Source organism: Frankliniella occidentalis, unplaced genomic scaffold (genome assembly GCF_000697945.3).
Source record: "Frankliniella occidentalis isolate FOCC.00 unplaced genomic scaffold, Focc_3.1 Scaffold4, whole genome shotgun sequence".
In the NCBI taxonomy this organism is placed as follows: Eukaryota; Metazoa; Arthropoda; class Insecta; order Thysanoptera; family Thripidae; genus Frankliniella; species Frankliniella occidentalis.
The window spans coordinates 1472680-1482927 of record NW_026267134.1 but is presented as its reverse complement, the minus strand read 5'-3'; the positions used below and the strand labels follow the sequence as shown (position 1 = coordinate 1482927).

The following is a 10248-nucleotide window of genomic DNA, read 5'->3' as shown; positions in this document are numbered from 1 at the left end:
TCTCTCTCTCTCTCTCTCTCTCTCTCTCTCTCTCTCTCTCTCTCGCTCTCTCTCTCTCTTTCTCTCTCTCTCTCAGTGACCGTCTTGCGAGCGCGACATTTTCCGTCAACAGTGACTACTTTTAAACGAGCGCCATCAGGGGCGATATCATTCCACCCCAAAAACTTAAGGAGAGAGGCGAGGCGGCCGGCAGCTGGCGGCGGTCGGCGCGCTTATCCAAACGGAACAAGAAGTTTTTGGCGGGGCTGTACATCTTTGCCGAACGAGAGAGAGAGAGAGGGGAAGGGGCTTGCGACGGAGAAAGAGAGGGTAGTCGTGGGGGGAGCGGCGAAGCGGGGGATATGGTTTGAATTAGCTTCGGACACAAAACTAACGTCGCGGCCTTAACTCCCCCCGACGGAAGTTTGATTATGTGCGAGACCGGCCCGTTAAGCTAATAATGACACTGGCGTTACCCGAAGCCGCGCGCCACCAACACTACCGCGGCGGTGTCCACTGCCAACTACCCCCCCTCCCCCCCCCCTCTCTTTCGCTCTCTCTCTCTCTCTCGCTCTCTCCTCTCTCTCGCTCTCGCTCTCGCTCTCTCTTTTCACTTCTCCGCTTGCTCCTCCCGGTTACATGGCTGGCTCGACTTTATATTGCCGGCGCGGTGCGGGGCGTCAGCCCCTTGGAGGTAGGCGCCCTCGCTGGCTCCGTGCGCACCGTGTTGCCTACCTGCGGTCTGGCGGGCGCTCACCGCGCGACCTGCCCCAAGGCGTTGTACTTGAGCGCAACGAATGGAAAGTTGAGAGGCACGGACCAACATCAACAGAGAAAGAAAGAGATAAGAGACACTCTGGAATGAAAGCGGAAGAACGTTGCGCGGCCATTGTACGCTCCTCCTGCCTCCTGCTCCTGCCTCAGCGAGCGCTGACCTCGCTGCGAAACCAAGATGATCACTCTTCTCTACCCCTTCCCACGAGCCTAGCAAAACACACACGCGCACACGTACACAGCACGTTAACGAGAGTACATAACACATCACAGACAGGTTAACGAGCTCGGCGGACATCGTTATTCAACAGCCTACGTGTGTGTTTGAGAATCTGACACAATATTCGGCCGCGACCCTACCCCTTCCCTAGCTCTTCCAAAACTCTGCCTCTTTTCCCACTCCGCCCGCCGCCACGAACGAACTCGCAAACCGCTGCTCCACACGGGCACACGCGCCGTGGAAGCTAATTCTCCCTTTTAATTAAGTTTTTATTTGAACTGCTTGAAAAGGCCGCTGGTCGCAGCAGAAGCACATTAAGTGTTTCCATTTCATCAATACATAGGCATCGTTAACACGGGCGAGTGCTCGCGTGCTGCTATTGGGTTTGCGACTAATTTGCTTGCACACTGGATATCCAAAGTGAGTGAATTCTCAAAGGAAAATTCAAAGCTGAATTTTCAAAGGAAAATTCACACTCCCTTACGTCTACGAATGGGAATTCATACGCTTACAAGTGTGCGACATGCGCGCGCACACACACACACACACACACACACACACACACACTCGCTTTTCCAGTTCATCTACAATGCATCCTTTGTCATTCATTCCCATACCCGCATTCAGCCGCCGCCGTTCGCTCGCGCGCCATATTTTGTACACAACCTGCCCCCCTCCCCCCCTTTCCTAGAAAAGTTAGCTGATCCACTTTGGCCTAAACGACAGCGAGTGGGTCGTTGTGAATATTTGAGCCCTGCCACGCCACGCCACGCCGCGGTGGTGGCGCCGGAACACGAGAGATCGCGCGACGCTTTAATTATTTTAGCAGCCTCGTCTCGTTTTGCCGCGGAGAAAGTTTTCGCGGCGCAAACACACCCAATTACAGTGGACGTACTACACCCTGCCCCCTCCCCCTCCTGCCCTGCCCTGCCCTGCCCCCCACCATGGCGCGGCCTGCATGGGGGTAAGTGCAAAGGGCCGCGCGGTTAGTTTTCATTGCAAAGTGTGCAACCGGCATGCATATGGTAGCGTTCAACTGTACAGTCACGCACGCTCTTACGATTTGGACGGGAAATTTGAATACAGTAAATTTGTACATTTTAAAGTGTCCGAGAGACTTCATAACGAAACCTTCGAGTTGAACAACGCTAGTACATCCAGTCCAACAACAGTCAACAGTGTGTGCAACGTATTGTCGAGCACTTGCACACCAGTTTCACACTCTATGTTTTACGTCCTGGCCGCCGCCAAAGTCGGATCAAACCGCTTTAATTGAACTAGGCCTGAGGCGGCCGGCAATCTTTGCTGCACCCCTTATAAAAATATTCTGTACCGAAATCAGTCCGATTTTCGGACAGTCCGAGACGACATCCCGGACCTTGCCGAGAATACTACCGAAAATGTGTTAAATCAGCAAGTTTTCGGACTGTCCGAAGGCCGCGACCGGACGTCTAGTCCGAATGGTCCAACCGGCTTAAAAAAAAGCTGGACGAGCGGGATTCGTTCCCTCACCTGTCGGTCACCGGGTCCCTTGACCGACGCTCTTACCAACTGAGCTACGCTGACGGCTGAGAAGAGACCACACAGGAGAGCCTCTTTAGCTGGGCTCAGAATCTCTTCCGAGACGAGCGCTGTACACCACGAACGAATCAGCGCATCGTCATGCGGTTTTCGGCAAATGCTTTTGCATCGCACGAAATGTTCTGTTCAGGTCATGATGAACGACCTTTTTGAAAAATAAAATATGCCTGTTTAGTTTACTCAAATTTAAAGAGGCAAATTGCCAGCACAAAATAAAATAAAATTTTGTCCTATAACTTTCCTGGCGCTTTCAGTGCTCAGCAGAAAGTTGAATATGCGTAATAGGTGGATTAAACAAATTTTCATAATTTATTAAAATCATTGTATGGATATAGTTTGCCAATTTTCACAAAAAAAGTACAAGTCTTTTGTGCTTAAACAGCTCGAGACCGTCCTGTGACGACCCGGGTTGATAGTCGGACTGTCTTCGGACGGTCCGGACCGGACTACCGGACTTATTAGGGACTGTCCGGTAGCATCGGACTTTTTACGGACAGTCCTGGGTGCCGAGGGCTACTTTCGGACAGTCCGGGATCGGACTCGGATTGCTGACGGACTGTCCTGGAACATATTTGGAAGTGTCCGAGACGATCGGACTGCTTTTGGAACAGTCCCGGACGAGTTTCGGAATGATTTCGTTTTATAAGGGACGTCCGGCGGTACGGTATGCACCGCCGCCACCACGACCACCAGCGCTATACTCCTGGTGCTGCTGCTGCTTCTGCTTCCAGGGCGATAAAACACGAGGACCAGAGGTCCGAGACATGCCTCCGGGCTCAGAGGGATGGTTCTGGCCACCGGCAGGCCCGCTCCGCCCGCTCCCCGGGCCGGGGCCAAGTTTCCTTGCGGCCGGGGCAGCGGCAAACCCCTCTCTGACCGCCGCCGCTGCACGAGTCCCTCTACGAGTCCCTCTACGAGTCCCTCTCTGCCGCTATCTCTGGTGGCGGACTGCAGCAGGCGAGGCGGGGGCCCCACGGGACTCGGCGGCGGGCGCGGCGGCCGAGCGGTCTGAGCAGCACGGACAAAGACATCGGACAGAGAAGATATGCACTGCAAAATGCAGTGTCTATCGATTCTTCATCACTTGAAAGCGGTGCTCACAATAATTTACTCGCATAAAACGTGGGACTGTGACTGCCGCGTTGTCGGGCATTTTAGAAACTGTCCTTGTCAGTTCCTAAGATGACAGACGACACGCTTCATCGATCCATGGGCTATGAATATATATGCACTGGGATGTTTTATTGACTGTTTTCTTCTTTTTAATGCTTTCCCCCACTCTAATTAAGTGTTCTTCGTCATGTTCGCATTTTTTCTAAAGTACACTAAGAAAATTATTTTATTAATTATAAATTATGTCTCGCTTTGCTCCACGCGCCGTATATGAAGCCATACATGTAAAGGAGCTCCAATTGTTTGCTTGGATGGTTGGTTTAGGGTTCTCTAGGTCTCTTGAGCCTGGGGCCGACCGGAGTTGGCCTCGTTTTCTACCGTATGCTTTTGTGATCCAGCTGCGATTCGACACGTTTGCCTTCTATATCGATTTTCAGACAGGGTACCACTTGAGTCACTCTGCACTCAGCGAGGTGGGTCCCCTGAAAAGGTACAGGACGCTAAAAGTACACACTTCCCAACGGATTGGAGATGGAGGGGTCGGCGAGTGGAGCGTCGAACGAACGCCATGAGGAGAGCCCTTTAAGGAAGCCGTTAAGGACTCTCGGAACTTGGGCAGCCGGAGAATCGATATCCTTCAACCAGCAGTCGCCTCTGCGGAAGAAGTTTACCGGTGGCACTACTGTGCTCGTTACGAAGACCTCTCCATGATTCGGACAAAGTTTCGTAAAAGAAAATGAGAGGAAAATCGGCCTGTTAGGGGATCGATTGTAACGTCTGTTTCGCCCAGGCATTGATATATGGTCGTGTGCGGATGTGGCCTCGGCGTCTCCCTGTCTGTCTGAATGCCATCCGTGACCTGTGTGGCGCCCAACTACGCCATATCGGACTGGGATAGTTAACATGCCGTGATACATAGTGGCTAGGACAACGTGAAATTAAGCAATAAATGAGAAAAATAACGTTGTGATTTTTAAAAACATCTTGGTAGAGTACTGTTAAATTTTCACAAACATCAGAAAGTTGGTAAGCATGGAAACTTTTGTTATCAAATTAATATGTGGGATACAAAGCAAATGTTTTGTATAAAGTGGCTGCCAAAAATGTTCAGCAACTTTCAAAACCAATTTATTTGAAAAAATTTAGTTGTTCTTTAGCTTATGTTTGTGTCGTCGCGTCATTTGACACATGTGTTTCCCTACCAAACGAAATAATTTGAGCACATGAACCCACTGCTGTGACCAATCTGAAAATATAAGCACTCCACCCTCCACGTATCTCCCCGTTCACCTGAGAGCCTTCGTGCTCGAAATGAGTGGGTCAATTTTTCCTTGGCCAATCAAAGCGGGGGCTTTGAGGCTTGCTTATTGTCCCACTGGAGTCGTGCACTCTAAGCGAGTGAGATTGACATGACCTCGAAAATTGTGGCGAGGAACCTTCACTCACATTAACACGTTGAGTCCCACGTGACCACACGTATGGGCGTGACAAACCGTGATTGATACCCCCTTGGGACTCAACGTGTTAAGGGTGAACCGTAAGTTATGACTCAAATATAGTGAGAAAGTAATCTTGCTCTCAAGAGAGCGATATTTTTGGGGCTATTGATTTCGCTTTCCTGAGAGTAAGCATTTGTTGCAGTGTTTTACGCTGCTAGGCCAACAAATTGCAATATTGCCGGCAAGCAATAAACAAATGGCCAGTTATTGTTATATGAAAGGAAGTTATAGAACGCAGTCCTACTCTTCAATGGATATCACATGCTTTCAAGATTTATTTCCAATTGAGATTTTTCTCTAGAAGTCTTTTAATGCGATTTCTTAGGTGTTTTTTCTTGAGCCACGAGCTAAAAGGCATGCTTGAACGATAATTTTCTTTTTCGTCGATTACATGCTGTACGGGTTCTCCTGGAAGCAATTACTCCTGATGGGCCTTTACTCTCTCCGCTAAACACCTGTCGGTGTCTGTCCGCTAGCCATCGATAAACGACAACCAAAGTATAGGACGGCCTGCGGTAATTAGGAGCGGTCCGTCACGACACACGGCCAGGGGCGTTCTGGGGCCCGTAGTGACACAACTAAGAACACACTTTGCGCATCATTTTCCAGATTTCGTAAACAGCGCGTTCTTTTTTATCTGGGAGTGCTGTATAACATGTTGACATGTCTCTTCAGTTTTCTTTAATATAATTGTAAATAAAAAAAATTGCAATTGTTCTCTTAAAAATAAGGATGGTTTTAAAAAAAACTACAACTCCAAAAGTGTGAAAATGATTTTAGTTTTGACTACAAATTTGCTCTCACGTTTTCTTTATCGGATGTATAGCGGATGTGTAGCGCATTTATATGCTGCAGCAGAGGTGACATGTCTGCTGCACGAAGAGCGGCTCACATATGTTTACATGCTCATAGTGGCTCTCCCTCTCCCCCCTCTTCTCTTTCTACTCATGGGCGCGGATCATCTGCTGCACACAAAGACCAGCGCGAGCTAGTCTGGCGCCGACGCACTCACACACGCACACACACACATCAGTGGCGGCGATGAGTGGCGAGAGGAATGGGAGGGCGGATTTGTCAACAGAGAGCGAGAGAAATCAATAAAGCAGGAGGAGCAGCACGAGCACGCCTTACAGGAGGACGAGGGGAGCGCCCCATCTCGCACGACGCGCCCTCGCAGACGACACACACTCGGCCGGCCCTCGTGTACGCGCCCAAGGATGAGTCGAGTCTTCCGAAGGCGATCATTTCTACTGCTAGAGGGGGAGGGGGGAGAGTGGGAGGGGACCCACCACCCTTAACCCACCTCTGCTGTAAAAAAAATCATCTGCGATGTACGCACAGTTCAAAACTGCACTCGCATCCTGTTACTGATTTTTTACCCTTTGTCCATATTCCTGCCTGCATAGCATAAAATCCTTTTTCAGCTACTGACAACTTTTTCAAGAGTAATACAAAATATTTCCTTCAATAATTGACGATTGTTTCTTTCATCAGTGAGTTACTGACTAAAAACATACAGAATAAGCAACAAATTGGTCAATGTATTGACAATGGTCAGTAATTCTGCTGCGTAAAAACATAAATAATATTTTATTAAGAAATAAATCATTACAGGACTGAGAGTGTGAACAGTTTAAGTGTAAATTGTAAGGTTTAGAAAATTATATTGCAGTTTCAAACTGTAAATTATGAATACGGCGTAGAATTTCACAATAGTGACTTCAGAATTTATTTTCCAGTGCCCCCTCTTGGAGGACACCCAATCCTTCCCCGCCTTTCATGCTCTGTTCGCGTGATGTTTTTTTTCGCCCCTCTGCTTTTTCCTTTTTCCTCCATGACTTGAGAAACAGATATATTGCAGCGGGTGACCGAGGGGTAGTAGCAGCGGTGGTATGGTGGTGGTGGTTAGGGGTTCACCACCCCTTTGCCCCCCCCCCCCTTTCCCCCTTCACGCTGTGCCGGGCCGGCTTTATGACTGAGCACGGTTTAAGCCTCGCAAATACGTCTCCAGACGACGCCCGTGCAATAAAAAGGGCGCTTGGGACGCGACGCGCGCCGCCTGCTGGGCGAGGCCTTTTTGAGGGCTGGCCTTGCACCGCACCTGCAGCACCCTCTGGCGCCATACCCGCACACCGCACCTGCAGCGCACCTGCAATGGCATCGCAGCTGCAGCCAATGCTGCGGCGACAAGTCCGACGAGGTGCAAGCACGTGGGTAGGGTCCAATCAGCACCTACTAGTTGATACGTCAAAAACTAAAAATCGTCGTGCGTGAACCATACTAGTAGTGTTTTTTTCGGCCAAATAATTATAGCCTCAAAAGTCTCTACGGCCCTCAAGTTGTTGGTTGTGGGCGGGCGCTGAAGGGCTGAAGGGACATCTGAAGGCGAAGAGGAGCGCCTGGTCTTAGGACGCCTGCCCCTTTCAGGGAAGGAAGTCGTGCACCGAACACTGCAGACGGCTGCGGCGGACTGACGAGACAAGTAGTGCTGCACAAGAAGGGGAGGGGGCTGATAAGTTGGTTGGGCTTGACAAGTTCGCGTCCTGACGTCCTCAGAGCACAGCCTCGCTCCGCGTACCGTTGGCAAGCAGTTTACTTGGAAGAAAATGATTTTAAAATATTATTGCTCGCATGTTATCTAGCGGCCCTTTATATTGAAGGGGACATAACCACTTTGGCAAAGTATGTAGGCGACGTCACTGAAAAATGTAGCGCCACTCTGCTAACCAATATTCACAAAGGTGACATTGACAATGTTGGCGTGAAAAGGGAACGTGGTGTGTCGAGCTTGTTTCATTATGCGCCGATTCATTTTTAATTCGGCTAGAAAATTTGAAAAGAAAAGAAAACAACAGACTGAAAAAACAACGTTTGCAACCTGACGTGCTCTGAGCGGAAGCTGATCACGTAGCGCTAATGAAACAAAACAAAAAACAATTTTAAAAACAAACCCGCACACTATGAATGCGAAAAAAACAGCTCCACCATTTGCAAAGCCGGCTTTACTAGGAAAACAAAACCCCCTTCAAAACACCACGAAGCACCTCTTCCACTCTTTAGTAAACACCACGGCAAAACTAATCTTTAGAAATATAATAAAATCGAATTCCTATTACTACAGCCTGACCTTACCTGCCAGTATAAGCAGAGGTGCGGTCGTTTTATCCAATTATTAACAGCAACAACAACTGCAAAGCAGCAGAGGATAAAGATGCGGCGCCCGACGAAAACACAACACAACGCACAACACCTTTTCTCCGAAACACACAAAACGTTACATGAATGCCACACTGCCACTGCCACAAACACCGGCCGGGTCACTCGCACGTAGGCACGCACGCACGCACGCACGCGGCGCGCACCCTCTCTCCCCGAGCACGGACACGGCCGCCGGGGCCGCGACGAGCGACAACACGAGAGAGTGGTGCCGGGAGGGTGGTGGTGGGCGAGAGGGAACGAGAGGCGAGAGCTCCACGGCGCGACCCACGCCCCGCCAGAGCAGCCCGACGACTGACTGGCGCGGCGCCCCACCACCCCGGCCCAACCCCCTGCAGGCGCCCCACCCTTCTCGTGGGGGGCTCCGGAAAGGGCAAGGCGGCGGCGGGCTGGCCGGCCGGCCGCGCCGTGTACCTCAATGCAGATCCGTTGCACCAAAGGGAAGGTCGCCTCCAACCTAATCAGCATCGCCGGAGCCTTAGCAGGCCTTAGCGCTGGAGCCCGAAGGTAAAAAAAAATATAAATCTAGGCAGGAAGGAATCGATAGTGGATAACTCGTGCATTTCTTTTCCGTGCAGATTGCGGCCTTGTCTCTTCCGCTGGCCCCTGCTGCGTGCCAGCTATGGTGCCACACGTCCCGTTTAATGGAACATGATCAGATCGCCCGCCGCGTGCATCCAGTTTCACCCACTCGGACAATTATTCGCACGCGAGACCGCGGCACCCCTGGCCCAGCGGGTCACAGGCGAAATGGTGCTTTTTTGAGGGCTCGTGCGCAGAGTCATGAAATGCTATGGTTCAAAACGTGAAAAAAATATTCGACAGTAATATTCTGAGACAAGTGATAGGGTAGTGCCTTTTAAGTACGCGAAATCTTTAGTTCCGTTAACAAGGGCGTATATGTAACATATTGGCACACAATTTAGTGCACGTGAAGGGGTGCCAAATTAAAAAAAATCCCGCGGTGATGGGACATTATGTAGGCTCATAGATACAAAGTCATTCCACCGAAACTTCTTTTCTTCGTCCGTCCCATGCTCGAAAAATGAAGTAGCGTTTGTGTGTCGATAAGCCTGTAATGGTTCGACGCGAGTTTGAAAACAATTCACCCCGCACTGCTGCTGGCGCACCCGCCGCAACCCGCGCCCCACCTCCCGAGCTATCAATCTCAACTCAGCCAGACAAGTTTGACAGGATCCGGAAATGTTTGGCTGACATCTCCTCCAAGAAGAAGAGAGATCCCCCTTTCCCTTTTCCCTCCGAACCGCCAACATTGAATCAACGAGTCGGCGCGCGAGAGGAACAAAAGAACAGTTAGTCGGCGGCCGAGCGGAGCGGGACGGCAGCCGGCTGAGGCGACACCGAATGAAGGTGAGCCCAAGTGGCTTTAAAAAGCTTCCTCGCTCTCGCGCTCCCTTCTTCCTCTTCTTCTTCTTCTTCTTCTTCTTCTTCTTCTTCTTCTTCTTCTTCTTTTTCTTCTTCTTCTTCTTCTTCGTCTTCGTCTCGCAACGACTGTGTCACCTTGTCGCAATTTTCACCCGCTCGCAGCGCTCGCAGCGCGTGCACCTCCTCCTAGTCCCCCGTCGTCGTACCCGCTGCCCTCAAGTGGTTATAGCGTCCGGAGAGGCTGCTAGCTGCGGCCGCTCTAAGGCCTGTAACGGGCGCATGGGGTGGGTGGGGGGTACACGTTCATATAAAACCCCTTCACCCCTCTCTTTTCGCCCTGCTTTTACGACTATCAGGCCAACGACGTAAATGTCCCTCAACACATAACTTCCATTCGAGTCTTACGCGCGTGGCGCGTACGCATAGGGCCACCCGCCTCCACCCCCAAGGATGAGTCGAGTCTTCCGAAGGCGATCATTT

At 50.6% G+C, this 10248-nt stretch overlaps 1 protein-coding gene across 1 annotated transcript in view; it reads right to left on the bottom strand.

Annotated features, from left to right (window-relative positions):
- Positions 1–8658, bottom strand: part of LOC113202139 (uncharacterized) — a 314098-nt gene extending 305440 nt beyond the window's left edge. The window contains exon 1 of the mRNA XM_052268358.1: positions 8299–8658. The gene's annotated coding sequence lies outside the window, so the exon portion shown is untranslated. The remainder of the gene's footprint in view (positions 1–8298) is intronic.
- Positions 8659–10248: the final 1590 nt, after the last annotated feature.